This window comes from Triturus cristatus, chromosome 2_2 (genome assembly GCF_964204655.1).
Source record: "Triturus cristatus chromosome 2_2, aTriCri1.1, whole genome shotgun sequence".
Lineage (NCBI taxonomy): Eukaryota > Metazoa > Chordata > Amphibia > Caudata > Salamandridae > Triturus > Triturus cristatus.
The window spans coordinates 447,225,643-447,242,838 of NC_140582.1; positions in this window are offsets into that span (position 1 = coordinate 447,225,643).

Here is a 17,196-nt window from a genome sequence, read left to right on the forward strand (position 1 = left end):
GTTTCACCCTGTGTACAAAGGAGGACATCAGGAAAAGGTGGCACAACCTGAGGATGAGGGTGAAAGACCTGGCCTCCAGGCACCACCTGGTGGCCCAGAAGGCTAGCAGTGGTCCTCCTGCCCCACCATTAGAACTCACAACCTGGGAGGAGAAGGTGCATGCTGTACTGCATTCTTAACCCTTGACAGGAATACCTGGGGGAAAGGAGACTGGTAAGTAACACCTCACCAACTGTCATAACATATCAATGTTCTGTTTGCACACATCTCAGCTCTTGCTATGGTGTTTCCCATCTACTATTCCTATATACAGTAGCCAAAGTATCAGAGATGTGTGATTGTCAGTTACAAGCAGTAGCCTTGTACCTAAGATCACATGTATCAACCTCTATTGCATCCCACATGTGGTAATGCTGTCTGTAAGTGCATTTCCATCAAATCACCATCCCAGGACCCATAACGTGTAACTGTCTAATAGTATGGCCCAGCACAACTGCACTTTGCAAAACAAATATGTAACACAAACCAGTTTTGCTAGTGTTGGCAAGTCGAAATTGAAACTACTACAACTACTATGAGGCCCTGTTGCTTTAAAACTTAACAAGAGGCACCAGTTTTGTTTGTCCATACTCAGTTGTCAGCCATGTCACAACTGATGTTCACCTCACATACAGTTAGCCATTAGTCATGTGTGGGGTACTAGATATTGAAATGACTATATCTACCATAAGGCCCTGCTGTTTGAACACTTAACAAGAGACACCAGTGTTGTTTGTCAATACTCACTTGTCAGCCATATCACAAATTAGGTTCACCTCACATGCAGTTAGCCATTGGTCAAGTGTGGGGTACAAGATATTGAAATGACTGCATCTGCCTTGAGGCCCTGTACCTCTGACTCTGAACAAGAGGCACCAGTGTTGTTTGTCCTTACCCGCTTGTCAGCCGTGTCACAAATGATCCACAGGTCGTATGAACTGAGCACTCTATACACATTGCTCTGCTGAGACATGTCTGCCCTCTCAGCCTGAACTTGCCCTGGTCTGTATAACTGAAAACAATGAGGCCATGAGTGTCATCATGCCCAATGTGTACCTGAAATATCAGTAACGCATGAAGGTAACCCAGCTGATTTGAATGTGTTGGTGACCCATCGACACTAAACAGCACACATGATTTCCAATGCTAAATCTACTACCACATTGTGCGTATGCCTGTATTGTACACAACTAGGACTTGGAATGTACAAATACACATGTAACTTCTACACTGTGTTGGGTTAAATATATTGGGAGATGGCATGTCCATCGCTTATTTCAAAATGAAGCATATAAGCACGGCAAATGATCAGGCCAATACCACTTCATGTAATGGATTTCTCCAAATGTCCTGAAAATGAGTAAAAAACAACAGGGCTAGATAACAATGTTAACATCCACTCCCTTTGTCCCTCTCAGGCATGAACTCACGGTGTCCCAAATGATGTGGATGTAGATACCACACTCACAACAACAGCAATGTACCAGGTCAATCGGGCACAACATCTGTCCAGAGTCAGGACACCAGCCAGACTCCAGTTCTACCTCTGGATCCAACCTCCAGTGATGCAGAATCTCCTGGAAACATGGGCCTGGAGTACCTATGCGGCACATCTGGTCAGCCTGGGCAGACAGCAACAGTGAGTCTCACTATGCCACGACAACACCTCCCACCCCAGCTGCAACATCTCTGCTGACCTCTGCCTCAACACCCTGTAGACCTAGCATGGGCAGCAACATCTCCTACCCCCCAGTCCCACTGCCAGAGGTGAGGATCGACACCACTCTCACTGAGGATGATGGAGCCAGTGGGAGGGTGCAGGGTGGCCTGAGGTCACAAGCCTGTGAGGGCAGTGGTGGTGGGAGGGTAACTGTGGGCCTGCAGAGTGGGGTCACTGGTGCCACTGATGCCCAAGCCACCATCTACTGAGTCCTGGAAGCCTAAGAGAACTCCCAAGGAGTGATGGGCCAGGAATATCAGGAATTCCAGGAGATGAAGCAGCTGCAGAGGTCCATAGACCAGATGCTGGACACCCACAATGAGATCATGGGCCAGCTCATTGGGGTGCTGAGGGACATTAACACCACACTTTGCAGGGGTTTCCCCCCACCACCTACCCCTTCCTGTGGTCCAACTATATCTGGCCATTCTACATCAGTGGCAGCCACAGCCACAGGAAGGAGGCCCTGTCAGAGGAATGTTATGTTATGTTATGTTAGGAAAACGTATACAGCGCATGGTTACCCCGAGGAGTCCTGGCGCTTGCTGCAGTCCTCCCACATTTCACAGATTGCTGCCAGAGTGGTGTTCAGAACAACCATGTTTTCAACGCCTTCCTAAAGGCCAATAGATCATTAGCGTTTCTCAGATAGAAGGGGAGCTCATTCCAAGCCTTTGCTGCGCCAGCGGCAAAGCTTCTGCCTCCCTATCTAACTTTTTTTATAGGTGGTACTACTGCTAATTTCGCTCCTGACGAGCGTAAAGATTTTTTGGGCACATACCACTGGAATTGTTATTTCAGATGAGCAGGGCCTGTACCTTGTAATCCTGGAGGTTCGCTTGGCAAAGCACTCACCACCGCCAGGAAGAAACATTGCACCTGATATCCTCTTTTGTGTGCCACACATCCACTTTGTTGACTATTCCTATACACTTTTCCATTTCTGATGGGAGGAGTATGTTGGACTTTGGACTTCAGACAATGTGGCTCCTTCAACAATGGTTTCATTCACCAACACTGACTACTACACTCCTGTGTTGTCACTATTTGTCTGCATGTTGTTCTTTATTTTCACATTGTGCATAGTAATAAACTCACTTGTCACAAAATTGTTAGCTCCTGTTGTATTATTCACATATAGCAAGTTATGAAGTTTTCCCCATGTGAATTACCAAATGTAAGAAGAAGCTACTTGTGTAAGCATGGACATGTGGAATGTCAACAAAAGTGCAAATGAGTATCACAACCAAGTCACCTCAACACAGACATACGAGAGTAAAGTCTCATGGCATCCGTATTCCATAGTTCCAACCTTTTTCAGGCATAAAGTCAAAAACAGAACTAAATGATACATCACTGAGCTGATCTGTGTCAGTGACCAGAAATGACACCAGACCTCAACAACATGTTCGGAGTGGAAACATCTGAAAATGCCAGAATAATAAGGTAAATGAAAATTGGTTCATGCCATCAGCTGGAGCCATATTGACTACCTCACAAAAATAATCCACATAATTGAAAACAAGAAACAAAAGAATGGCAGTACATCAGTTTCTGAACATAGGTTCATTACAATCCAATGTTGCTGTATCTGGTGGAATGTTACAAGCAAATGTCAGGTGTGCCACAAGCACGGTGGAATACAATAATAAGACACATCAACAGCTATAGCAAGTTCATGTACATTGAGGACTTAGCCAATGTGAAGGGATACTAGCATGATTTGGCCCAACAACAACATTCTGTTAGAGCACATGATGGCACACATATTGCAATAGAACCACCACACGACAGGGAACAAGCCCAATGGATGCATTACTACTTCGAACCTATCGCTGTGCAAGCTGGCTTGGTACTGGGGTTGTACACCCAAAGCCTGTGCCCTAGATTCCCAGAAACAATTCATGTCCACTTCGCACTTTGAAACAGCATGATATATCTGCTGATGTCACAACTCTGCAATGTCCAAGTGAAGATGACATGTTGAAGGTACCTAAAAAAGACAAATACAAATAGATTAGTTAGGAAGCCTTACATATGACACCAATCACAGTAAACTTCTGGAGTACACAACACATTGGAAAATGTCACCTACACAAAGTAACATCAACAACGTGTGCATGTGTCAAGACTTTCCTCCAGCAACAGCTGTGCATAGAGTTTGCCACAGCTGCACATACCTAATATGTATCCATGAACATGCCTCTCACAGCATCACAACTGTCACGGTAACAGTCAAAGTCATGACATTCCACAACATACTTACACTCATGAGAAGAAGTTGCAGATGAGCTCTTGACACATGTCAACTCCTTCCTCTTCACCACTTTCATCATCATTTGGCATTTCAGGATCCTCACCCGGTGGCTCCTGCCTGTCTCCATCCTCTGCAGTGAAAGGGATATTCTGTTGCAATGAGAGGTTGTGGAGCATGCAGCAAGCTATGGTGATCTGACACACCTTCGCGGGTGAGTAGTGGAGGGCTCCCCCAGTCCTGTCCATACACCTGAATCTAGCCTTCAGGAGCCCAAAAGCCTGCTACACTGGCCGTCTTGTTCTTCCATCGGCCTCATTGAAGCGGACTCCCCCTGGCATTGTCGGATTCCTCAGTGGTGCCAACAATCAAGGGTGGTTGGCACACAGTGCGTCTCCTAGATGAAAGACACACATATGTGCAATAATGAGTCACACACTTTTAGGTGACACAACTTGACATCACACACACAAAGTTTGGACACATCATACTCACCCTCTTCTGTAGTAGTTGTGACATCAGCTGTAGTATGGTGCTATTCCGCAGTATGGAGGAATCATGGGCAGATCTTGGGAATCTGGCAGATGTGTGAAATGTATAATCCGGTAAACAGACCACTTGCTTCCTGTTCCTATAAACCTGTTCTCTGGCTTGCAGTAGTACTAAGGCAATATGTGTGCCATCAATAGCTCTAATCACATGTGGGAGGCAACTAAATCCATAAACATCACCCTACACATTGGCCAAATCTTCCCGTCTGGGGAACTGGATGTAGCTGTCCATGTCACTCATCATCGATGAAAGCACATCACGTAGTATGGTATTGAACATAGTTTGTGACATTCCACCAAATATATCCACAGTGTATTGAAAGGAACCTGTGGCCAGGAAAAGCAGTGCTGCCATAAGTCTTACCATTGGTGGCAGACCTGTGGAGATAGTGCCTTCAAGGACATAAATTGGGCTCCAACTGTTTACATAAATCTTGCATTGTCTGTCTTTTAAGACAAAACGTCTTGAGGACGTCTCTGTCTTCCATTATGGCAAGGTCTGGAAATGTCTGGTACACTGGAGGCTATCATCTCCTCCCTTTGCCATGGTACCTATGAGTGGAGTGTACACACATATGGATATTGGTCACAGTGTCCATACTAACATATACCAAGATATAGCCAAAGGTCATGTAACAAAACATTCCTGCAAATGTTAGCAGTACACAGCAATTCACATCATAATTGTACAAAATACAATTGCATACATAACCACATTTTAGATGAGGAATGTGGAAGAGCTGCCGGACAATGATCTGGAGGGGACATTTCCCCCATCGACCACGGTTGTAAGAGAGGCAATTCCAGGTGGGAAACAGCCTAAAGAAATACATTTAGTTTCCAGATAAATACGGATGGTTTCGAATGCTTGCCATTACTGCAAGTTCTACCTAACATCCCCAATCTGGACTTCGCATGTGTCTGTAATAGCACTGTGCACATCTTACAAACGTAACTTGTTTGATGGACACCGTCATGCTGTTGAGTTTGCATTGCGCACACTACTACCGTCATCGACGGTGTACAGTGCACCATGGTTGTCGTGTGTTCATGCACAGTAATGCACTGACATTTGAGTATTGGTATAGGCAGAGGAATGGCGTTATACATCAGGTGCTATGTTCCAACATATCTGTAGTTGCGGAAAATCACTACATTTGTCAATATGGTTTTAAGCTTCAACATTGCAGATGCCTGACCTCACTAATGGGACATGCAGAATTGCCAACCACCGGCAGAAGTCAACCACGCTGTAGGCAGCTTCATCCATGGTGGTCACAGCCATAAGCTAAAATTGGATTTTGTGATGGTTGCTGTCCAATGGCGGTGTCCGTCTACATAGAAGACCACCAATGTTTGCATATGTGTACGTTGCGGTTTAAAAATCAATTCACTTACATCCAGACACTGCTGCTAACACCACCTCCTCAACGTTAATTCTGTTTGCCACCTCTGGGAGCAATCTTTGCATTCTGTACAGGCAGCAGGGCCCCTGCCTTAACTCTAGAGGAGCTGGAGACCCTGGTTAAGGAGGTCCTTGTCTTGTATATCCACCTCTAAGGCTCACCAGAGGAGCAGGTGAGTAGCGCAAATACAGTCTGTACTCTGCAACAATTATCCTATCCAATCCCATAGGACACAATGTACCCCTGGGTCTCAGACTGACATCATATGTATGTCAGTGTGGCACCTACATAGGACAATCACATCATAGTTTATGGGGCACTGTACTTTGTGGACTTCACATCACCGTAGTGATGCGAAATCAGTCCTATATCCTACACCGGTTGTATGTGCATATCTATGCATGTATACATTTTATGTTGCCTGTGATGAGTTTGCTTTTCAGCTCATGACAGATGTTCTAAGAAATGTATTGGCCTTACACCATAAGTTGTGTATTTTTATTGTAAGTAGCAGGTGAGGATGATGTGAGATATCTGTACAGTCTCACATATCACTCAGCACACACCAGGCCTCACCAAACTATTGTTTGGGAGATACCAACACCTCACAGATTCCTTCAGAGTAACCCACAATGGTCATGTCATGTATAGGATGCCACAAAATGTACTGTTCGGTGTGGAAAACATGGGCATAAGATGGCCATGTGGGAACAGTATGTTCAGCCTTCAGTGAGCAAACGCTGACAATAAGTTGTGCTCATTATGGTCCATGGCCCAGGCTGTAACAGAGTTATTGTGGCTATGAAACTGATGCCCTGGCTCTCCCTCTGCCCTAAGTGTGGAGGCAATTGACATACTGAGACAGATCTCTGAGGTTCAGACTACAGTGCTGAATTCCCTCCAAGTGCAAAGTCCCCAGCTAACGCAGATGGTGCCGTAGCTGGTAGGCATGCATGCTGACATGTCTGCCATACAGAGATCTTTTCAAGCTCTGGCTTCCACACTCATGGTACCCTTCCACCAATTCCACCTTTCCACACCACCTTATCTCCAGCCTCTTCCCCATCCACAATCCCTATTCCCTCAACTGTCCCAAGCACACAGACACATCAACACATATCCACCTCAACATCCCCATGCAGCACATGCAAAAAGAAACATGAGAAAAGAAAGGCATGCAACTACTCACCAGGCACTCACTCCCCTCACCTTCTCATCCAGTGTCATACATCCAGACACCACACCCACTACACCACAGACATCCATTACACACATACATCCAGACACCACACCACCAGACACAGCTACTACACACATACCGCCACTAGAGACATACATCCAGACACCACACCCCGGACATAGCCACTACACAGTTCACATCCCAGACAAAGAACCACCAGACCGTGCCACTACCCACATCATATACCCAGACACCAAACCCACAACACCAGCCACATACACATCACACATTGCCAAGAAACAGAAACATTCAAACAACCAAACAAACATCAGACACAAAGATACATGCACAAACAGCACACACAGCCACACCTCACTCTTCACATCCCTCTACCTTCAAAACCCTGCACCTTGTCCTACCTCTTCAACACTCTCCCAAAGAACTTTGCCTGATTGCCCTTGACTTCTTCCATGCCTCAGCTACCTGGCCCCCTCCCTAAGCCAGGTCTTCTTTTCCACCCCAAACCAACCCTTACACTTCAACATCCACCCCAAAAACACCTGCCACCCCTTAACCCATCACTACCCCTGCCAAGACAAAAGGTTGTTAAAGAAAAAATGCCTACCATCCCGAAACCAACTCACTCTATATCAAAACCCAAAGGACCACTTCCCCACCCCAACACAAATTTTTTAAGTCCAAAAGAAGCCCTACAATACCTCCCCCCATTTCAACGCAGCGCTACCTTTCATGGTTACAAGATCTCATGCATGGTGAAACACAGCCCTCTCCATCCCAAGACCAGCCCTCCCACAGACAAACCCATCCCTCCCAATCTTGATCCTAGTCCTCCCACACACAAACCCAGCCCTCCCATACCTGAGCCCAGCCCTCCCAAGGACAAACCCAGCACTCCCAATCCCAACCCCAGCCCCCCACATAACATCATTGAGGTGCCTGCACTGCCCACTTGATGCCCCTTCCTGGGCAGGTTTCCCTGGCAGTGTTCTGGGAGGCAGGGTTGGTGGCACAGCAGTGTGCTGGCCCACAGACTCATGCTTGGACTTGCAATTGGCATTTGTTTTGAAAAAGCAATTTGTTCTCTCTAATAAATACCTTGATTGGTTTTGAACAGCTTTGTCCTGCCATTGCTACTGATGCTAATTGCTGTTATTGGAGAATTTGGGATGTGTGACTGCAGTTCTATTTGTTTCACCATGATTGCTGATAGATTTGCAGTGGTAAGTATACTCAGAGCATGAGACAAGTTATGGAGGTACAGAGGACAAGGGTCAATGTTGAATGGGTGTATATGTGGGATGAGTTCCAATTGGCGCTGACATTGAATTGGTTGGTATCTGCAATGGTAAGTATGGTAGCTTGCTTGGGACAATGTCCACGTATTTTGGCTTGCAGTACTACCTGAGATATAGGTTGATATGTGTTTAATGTGTTTCTTAGTGCTGGACAACATTGGAAAGTCGTACAAAGCAACACATTGCTTTGCATTTCTAAGCGTCAAGGGAGCGTACCCTGGGTGGTGCATGGGCATTCCTACTTACTTTAAAAAGTTGACAGGGTTTAGCTTGAGAAAATAGCACCCATTTCAAATAGACACTATGAAGGAGAAATGTTTTTAATTTCTCCTTCCTTTTCCAAATTTGTGCCCTCATTTAGAAGAAAGTGCCGCAGAGCGGCATCGCAAGCCCTCTGTCTGCTCCATGCTGAGGCACTTCCAAAGCACAGGGATACATCATATCTACAAGGATATGACAGATAAACAACCTGAAATGGTGTGTTTCAACTCCTATGTGTGCTGCATTAGCACACATAGAACTTGCAAAACGTCATTTTTTTAATGATTTTTTATGTGCAGGAAGGTGTCTCTTCTTGCACATAAATAATCACCAGAGGTGATTTCCTCGCTCTATGGGGTATATTCACAAGAACGTGTGATAACTACCGCAAGAGTAGCATAATGCAACTTTCAATATCTCAGCCTATCGTGGGAAAATAACCCCGTGACAACGTGGGATTCACAACAAGGCGGTAGCATGCAAGGGTCACCAGATAACACGCCAAATGTCCGTGTCAAAATCAACGCCACGCCGCAAAAATGCGATACACGAACGCAAAAAAACATCCGATGAGGCCAACCGCGGTACAAAAAGTAGCGAAAACCAGCCACAGGCTTGCAAATACCACACGTCTGGCAGAACGATGCACTATAAAAACCACAGAAAAAATACACCAAAAACAATCTTAAGTGCGTAGCAACATGGATGAACACTGACACAGCGCAGAGGCCAACCTGAACCCCACAACCCCCTCAGACTACCAGCAAGGAACAACGGGGCTGGGGAAGGCCAAGGAGAAGAGGGAGTGGAAGATGGGGTGCAGACCGCAGGAAAACATGACCAGCATCACGGAGGTGACAGAACACTACCAGCAACAGACCCACAAGCACACCACCTGGATTGCAGGCGGAGTGCCAAGGAGGCCAATCCAAGAGGCCAAAAGGCACCGGAATTACGTGACTACCTAAACCTGGCACAAATCCGCTGCCAACAGGAAGGCAGCAACGGCGACAGGAGGTGGCAGTCCAGCGCCACCAGAGGAGCTGAAGGAAACCCAGGCCACAGTCATCAGTGTGGAGACGGTGCAAGGAGTAGGGAGTACGGACACAGCTCGAAAGGACCTGTCACAACATTAACAGGGAGTGCAACGAACAGGACCTGGGGGGACGGGGGGAGTGGGCACAATGGCATACATGCACAACGAGGTGTACCACACTGCAAACCCACAATCACCCAGATCCATGGCCCAGATCCACTTGGCACACTGCAGCACACACACATAGCACGAACAGCACACCCACATTGACGACAATGAGGAACAATGCGCATAGCCGACACTGCAGAACAGAGGACACAACTGGCCCAGTACATGCACAGAGATATGCCTACTACATCTGACGGAGCCGGAAACTGTGAAATGCAAATGTACGCGTACGACCTCACATCCATCATGTAGACCAAATGTACACTGTCCCACAGAAGAATCCTGCACCCCCCAAACAGTCACAATGTACATTGCCATACAGTCTGCATGCAAACCTGCACAATGCACCAACATATATGTCAAGACAAAGTCAATACGCACCTCCCATGCACGTTGCAGAGGGGCACACAACACATTCAGCAGAGCACAGAATACAACACATCAGTGATGCCCGAGAAGACCACCACACCATCGACACCGACACCCTACAACAGCACATGGATATCCCACGCAACCCCCCACCAGGACCCGGACAGCCAAACTACTCAGAGGAGAACACCGAGCCTGCAACAGACCACACAGCAGGAAGCACCCACAAGCACAGCTGGCTCACGACACTTCACCCGCCCACACATCGCACCCCAATGCCATGTTCCTGTACGCCAAAAGGAGGTGGCCCAACAGGTGTGGGTGGGGGCCAAAACCATGGACTGCGAACCAGGACACATATGTAGGTGTCTATCACCCTTCAGGGCCCACCAACACCCCACTAAGGAGACCCACACTGCCATAGAGACACATGCAGATGCACATTCACAGTACAGAACCACGGGCAGGTGCACTCAAATAGCAGTCACACACCCATGTTGGCTCTCCATACAACTGCCCTGGACACTCCCCTTACGAACTGAATTGGGGACGACAAAGCTACATGTCCAAGCTACAACCTGCTGCCTGCGGTGACACGTCTGCATCCGATGTACACAGCACATTGTAATGGCGTAGGGCCCAGGGCCCTCATGCCTACAACAAGACCACAGGGACAAACATAGACATTATGTTCTACTGGCTATGGGCATGTGCGCCCGGCCCCTTTATTGGCAGGGTCACATGTACAGTGACGCCTGTACTGGATGTGTGGGGGGTGAGTGTAAACCAGCCCGCATGGAATGCTTGGTGCTAGCAACAACTTGAACATTGGACACCAGTGCAATGGAAACAGAAAACACATGCATAACAGAGTCAACTGCACAGCAACATGGAGGAAGCCGGAGTAAGGACAGAGGTCACCCAAAATTCAGTCAGGAGGTTCCGTGAGTTGCAGTGCACTGAGGTAGTGGCACTAGAGATGAGCGCGCTCATGTGAAGGTAATGCTAGGATTGTGTCCCTTCGTGTTAGTCCTGATGCAGATGCAGTGGGGTGTGTTACACCTACATCTACTTCCTCATCAACGTCCCAGGTCTCCCACACTGTCTGAGGTGACAGTTGCCTGCGCAGTCCACAGCGCAATACCCAGTAATGGTTCCAGGTGTGTAGCTCGACTACTACCTCCAGTCTGCATTCCTGCCTTGGGGATGTTGCTTCCTGCCCTGCCATTGTCTGTGCCATCTCCCGTCAGCACACTTGACACATCTTCCTCATCCTAGTCCCAGCTCTTCCCCACTGCATGAGGTGATATTGCTGCGCAACATCTCCACAGCACAAATGTCAATCAGTAACAGACAATGCTTTGCGGTGCACTGAGTCACTGGCACCTGGAGTGCTGAGCAGGGTATCAGGCCGATGATGGCATCCACGACAGGTCTGAGCAACTTCGTAATTCTGTCAGGACCAAAGTGTTGACTGTGGCAGATGGCTGTTGGAGGTGGTCCTTGCGGTGGTGGAGTGTGCCTCCTGCGGTGATGCCACGTCCGGGCCGGTCAGGACTCGATTTGGTGTGTGAGCCCTGCTGGGACACTCTTGGGCCTGGGGACTGCGCACAGTGCAGGGCCACAGAGAAATGGCGTTGATGACCCCAAGGCCAACGCTTCAGGAGCCATCCAATTTCTCAGGAGAAGGGGGGAGAAGTACAGAGTTAGTGGGCCGGGATGCACAGCGGCCGGCACAGGCATCCAGCCACGGGACAGTGACTTGCAGTACAGTCAGATGGGCCATGCGACTTGAGCGGGTTATCATCAATGTCTGAGGTGTATGTTGCGGAGGGTATCGGGGGACAGTGGAAGGTGTCCTCCAGGGCATGATGCCGAAAGGTTTGATTTTATCCGGAAGCAGCAAATGGAGGAGTGGAATGCGACAGTCTTGTTGCCACCACCAATTCGGTATCAGCTACATGAGGATGAAAACTGCCCCCTGGTCCATAGACTCAGACGCCACCAAAGTTAGACCAGAGAGTTTCCATGATTGTCGGTGAACAGACTTACTGGCACCGGGGCTGAGAGGAGATGCAGTCTGTGATGATGCCGGTACGCTGATATGAACTCAGCCAATGCAAAATGAAGAGTCTGTGACCTACTGGACCGCAGTGTAGGCCGGAGGCAGCGGTCAGTCAGCGAGTGTTGCCGGCATAAGTTGGATGGCCCCACCGGCCTGCGTAGTTCAGGTTCAGTGGCACCACGTGTTCGCTCACCTCTGTGACTGTGACCTGGCTTTCATCCGGACTGAGCCTCATCTTCCTCTTACTCCTCTCTGTGTGACCACTGGTTTGGACTCTGCCATTCGTGATTTGCGCCAAGATGCTGGATGTGCGACCTACTGGTCCGCAGGGTAGTCCTGGTCCCTCATCCACGTGTCGCAGGCTGGTTTTGAAGAGGGTTAGTGGCACCACGTGTCACGGGCTGGCATTGAACAGGGTTAGTGGCACCACGTGTCGCCGGCTGGCATTGAACAAGGTTAGTGGTACCAGGTGTCACAGGCTGGCATTGAACAGGGTTAGTGGCACCACATGTAGCAAATAGCCCATATGAAACTATGCCTCACTGATCGGGGTGGGTCTGGTGCTGTGGCCGCTGGCCCAGAATTGAGGTCACTGTAATTCATGAATCTGGACACATTTTCGCACATATGACCAACTGGGCTGAAGAGTAGTCCGAAGGCGGCAGCAGAGTACATCAACGAGAAAGGACTAAAGCGGGCCTGTGTCGTGGAGGCTGTGATGGACTGAGGAGGCTGCCAAGGTCGCGGCCCTCGGGCTTGGAGCTTGCACCGGCACGTGGTGGGCCCTCCTTGACACACGCCGATGTCGGCAGGTGATCAGTGTGGCCTTGCTGCGCAGGGGCGGGCCTGACAGGTTCGTGGCCCAGCGTGCAGGGGTCCGGCAGGTGCACAGCATCGCAGGCAACTCCGCTCATGAGGACGGCCTTGGCCTCGTGGCGGGGTGAGAGGCGCCGCCCTGGCAGAGACATTGTGCTTTCCGGAAGAGGACCACGCCCAGGGCTACATGCTATTTATTCACACCGTGTACGCCGGGCCATCCCACTCCAGTCACGCTTGGGGGGGCATAGCAGGCAACATTTCCACAAGGTCCCCCACTGGCTGGGGTGAAATGGTTGCGTCCACTGTCCACTAGACTCCATACACCAGAGGTGTGTGTCGCCATGGATACTTGTGTGTTCTGCATACTGCGGTCTGTCCAGCACATCTCTTGACATTGTGTACTTTCCCAATCATGGTTCAATTCTACTGCATCCTTCACACATGCCTGGTTGCCACCTCTCCCCACATTCGGATGTTGTGTGGCTGAGGTGCCATGCCGTTGATGGCTCATGTTCACGGCTTGGCCAGGTAACCATTGTGAGTTGTTCTGTCGTGTCTGGTGGGTGGTCATGTTGTTGTACATGTTGGTTTAAATTTTGTGACGTGTGCATTGCCAGAGTTGTGAGTTGCATGGTTGTGGAGTTAAGGTGAGTAGGGTGTCCATTTGAAACTTGCCAAGGGGCTGTGCATTTCCATTGTTGCCATCCTGGGTAGGCTGGTTGCTGATGGACTGTCGGAGGGTGAAGGAATCGTGCACAGTGGCTGGGTATTTGGAGGCGACATTGTTGGAGGTTCCACGGTGTTCTGTTGTTGTCTGCACATTGATGTGAGACATGTGCTTCCCGTTGCAGTGATTGTGTGCTCTGTCACCAGGGGGCACAGGTGGGACATGTGTGCTGTGGAATGCCCCCAACACGTGCATGCATCCTGCTATGGCGTATGGTGCTTGCTTGGTCTCCAGCGGATCCTGCACATTGTGTTGGACGTATGGGGACTGGGGTACCAGGGTGATGGTGATGTCCAGGACAGGTGTGGGGGACTTGAATGTGGCTGGCTGTGAGACTCCTCCGACTCTGGCTGGTGTTGTTTGTGGGGTGCCAGAGGCCAACAGGTGCAGCCAATCCAGCAGCTTGGTGTGGGGTGGGATGTTGGTGCCGTAGGCCTGTTAGGTGACGATGGTCAGGATGCATAGGATGGTTGTCCCATTCAGCCTGTAGGGGATGGTGACATTATTAGATGTTGGGTCTGTGAGGCTGGTGCGTTTCCTGGGGGTCTGCTGTCTTTGTCTGTGCTGCCTCTGTGGTTGTCCGGGGGGGGGGGTGTTCCAGGTGTTGGGTGGGGTTGTGGGGTGGTGTCGGTGGGTGTTGTGGCCCTCTTGGGTGTCTGGGCCGCATGATGAGTGGCTCCTTGACATCTGTTGCACTTCTGATGTGGCCCTGGACTGTGCTCCCTTTTGTGGGGCTGGCTGCCATCCGACTTAACACCAGGTCAGAGCAGGTGTAGATTTTCTGGTGATAACGTGCCTTATCGCCTGTTTTGTATTTTTATCGCCAATCTGTCTGGTCGTTGAGAATGTTGAGGTGTGGTGTGGTCGCGGCTTTTGGCACGGGAACGCCCACTCTGCATCTCATTAGCGATAGTTGTGGGGGTCCTCTGTGGCATTGTTTTTTGCGGCTGCTGCAGCGGGTAAACTGGTGCTGTGGGCTGTTAGCACCAGCTTGTGAATGGGTTGGTAAATTTATCACAACTTTGGCTGCGATTAAGTGCCATTAACTCAGCGATAGCTCTTTGTGAAGATAGCCCTATGTGTGCTGTAGAATGCAGCATGCATGGAAAGAGGAAAAACCAAGGAGTAATGAATAGATTTCTCCTCGCTGTGCCTCCCTACGCCTCTCCTCAGGAGGCGTAACATTCAGACACATTTCCAGGTTTACGATTTCTCGTAAATCTGGAAATGTGTCTTGTTCCATGGGTGTTGCATGGGAACACCCACAGGAACACCCAGGAAATGGCCCTGTCACGCAAAGTGTTGCGTGTAAAGGGGCCATATTTACAAGGACAAGAAAAGCCATGGAGGGTGGCTTTTCCTGTCCTTGTAAGTATGGGGCAGCAAAATGAGCCGCAGGTGGGTCACAAAAAGCGATGCACAGGTGGTGCAAGGGGCTTCTAAATAATCCCCTTTGTATTTGTGCTGCACTGTGCATCAGACATATAAAGTGAGAAAAGATTTCAAGTTAGACTAAGCATGGCATTTTGTACTGTAATTGTTCCCTTCCAGTACAAAACCTATGCTAGACTCACAGAGACACCTTTGCACTATAGTGCAAAGGTGTGTCCGTGGCGCATGGCAGCATATATCTGCACTGCCGCTAGGGCAGCACAGTGCAGGATTTGCGGCTGCTGCACCGCGCAAGAGACTAGTAAATCTGCCCCGACAGAGCATGAAATCTGCAGATATGGTCCTTTTGGAGCATTGTGCAAAAACAACAATTTAAAAATTCATTTCTAAATGAAAATTATACCTCGATCAAGCTATGTGTGGGTTGTGAACTGGAAACGTGAATGTTTTGTGCCATAATGAGCTGTGCTCGTAGACTCACTTTGTAGCCAGCCCGGGGCTTTCAAAAGAAGATACAATTTGCCAGCCCCGTGACCAAGTGCTCAGTGTTGTCTCACACATTTCATTCGGCGAAGTCTCTGTCCAAATTGAAAGTACACTTCAATACCCGTGTCCACCCAGGTGTATTGTTAAATCCCTGAAAGAGCTAAAGTATGTATGTGTCACAAAGCCTGAAAAGCTTGTCACTGGCTTGTGTTTTCGCCGGCGGTGTCAGAGTAATGTAATCCCTGGCAATCACATTGGTATTAGGGCAAACCAACTTGATTCCAGGTTTGGCTTGTGGAATAATAAAAGACCAGAAAGAAATAAATGGCTTCTGAAAGGGGACACCTGAGCTTAAATCGGAGCTGTCATTGTGGCGGCTCTACCCATACAGGTTTACTGCGGGGCGCTCACGCGATTTGCTAAGAAAGGTTTGTAGCTCGAAACCTAGTCAATAGACAAGGAGACGGAGGCTGCTCTCTTGCACAGCGCACACCTGACAACATAATGAATCAAAAATGCGACACATGTCAGAGACTTTTGTTACAGCCGTGACCTTTAGCTGCCGTTTCCATTTCTGTGCAGAACACGGGCCACACAGCCACCTCGTATTGTGAGGGAAGGTGAATGGGACTGGGCGGGGAGAGGCACGCCATAATAACCCCATTGTGAAGACAGTGTACTTCGATTACACTGAAGCACCCTGGCTGCGCCCCTCAGCATAATTAGTATAACTCAATAGCCAGCATGTGCCACAACATGGCTGACATTTTGTTTTTGTTTTTTAGTCTCTGACAATCATTTCTAAGGAATGCTCCTGGTATGCCTCTTCCCTTGACAACGGAGCCTTCTGTGAGAAATACGTCTAGGTTTTCAGAACCCTGTGGTGCGTATTTTTCTCCTCCGTTCCGCAGACTCAGAAATTCAGTGGGCAATCACCTCGGGCGGATTTAAGACTGATTTAGTGAGAAAAATGGGTAGTCTGCCAAAGGGAGAACAAAAACAGACAGGAGCATTAGCAGTAAATGAATAGACTACCTTCTCAGCTAATGAGGTAATTACAAAAATAGGCAGAAGCATGTATAATTTGCAACAGTGTGGCATAAATATTTGGCGCAGTTGCCTTTAACTGTGTTTCCACTTCGTTGTTCTCCTATTTCAAATGTCTTTTCACTATCTGCTTAATACTGTTTGCAGTTCTGGTTACAAATGATTTGCTTTTGGGAACAGTTACTCGTTTTTAAAGGCTTTATAAGAAGCTTGTAGCGAGTTGAAGAGGTAACCCCTTTATTTTTTTTCTCTAAATTTACCACCATATAAAAAAAATGTTCTTGTGAGGAAAGTGAAGATAAAATTACCCCTAAGCTGTAGTAAAAGAGCACAGCATGGGCCATGTTTACCAATGAGCTG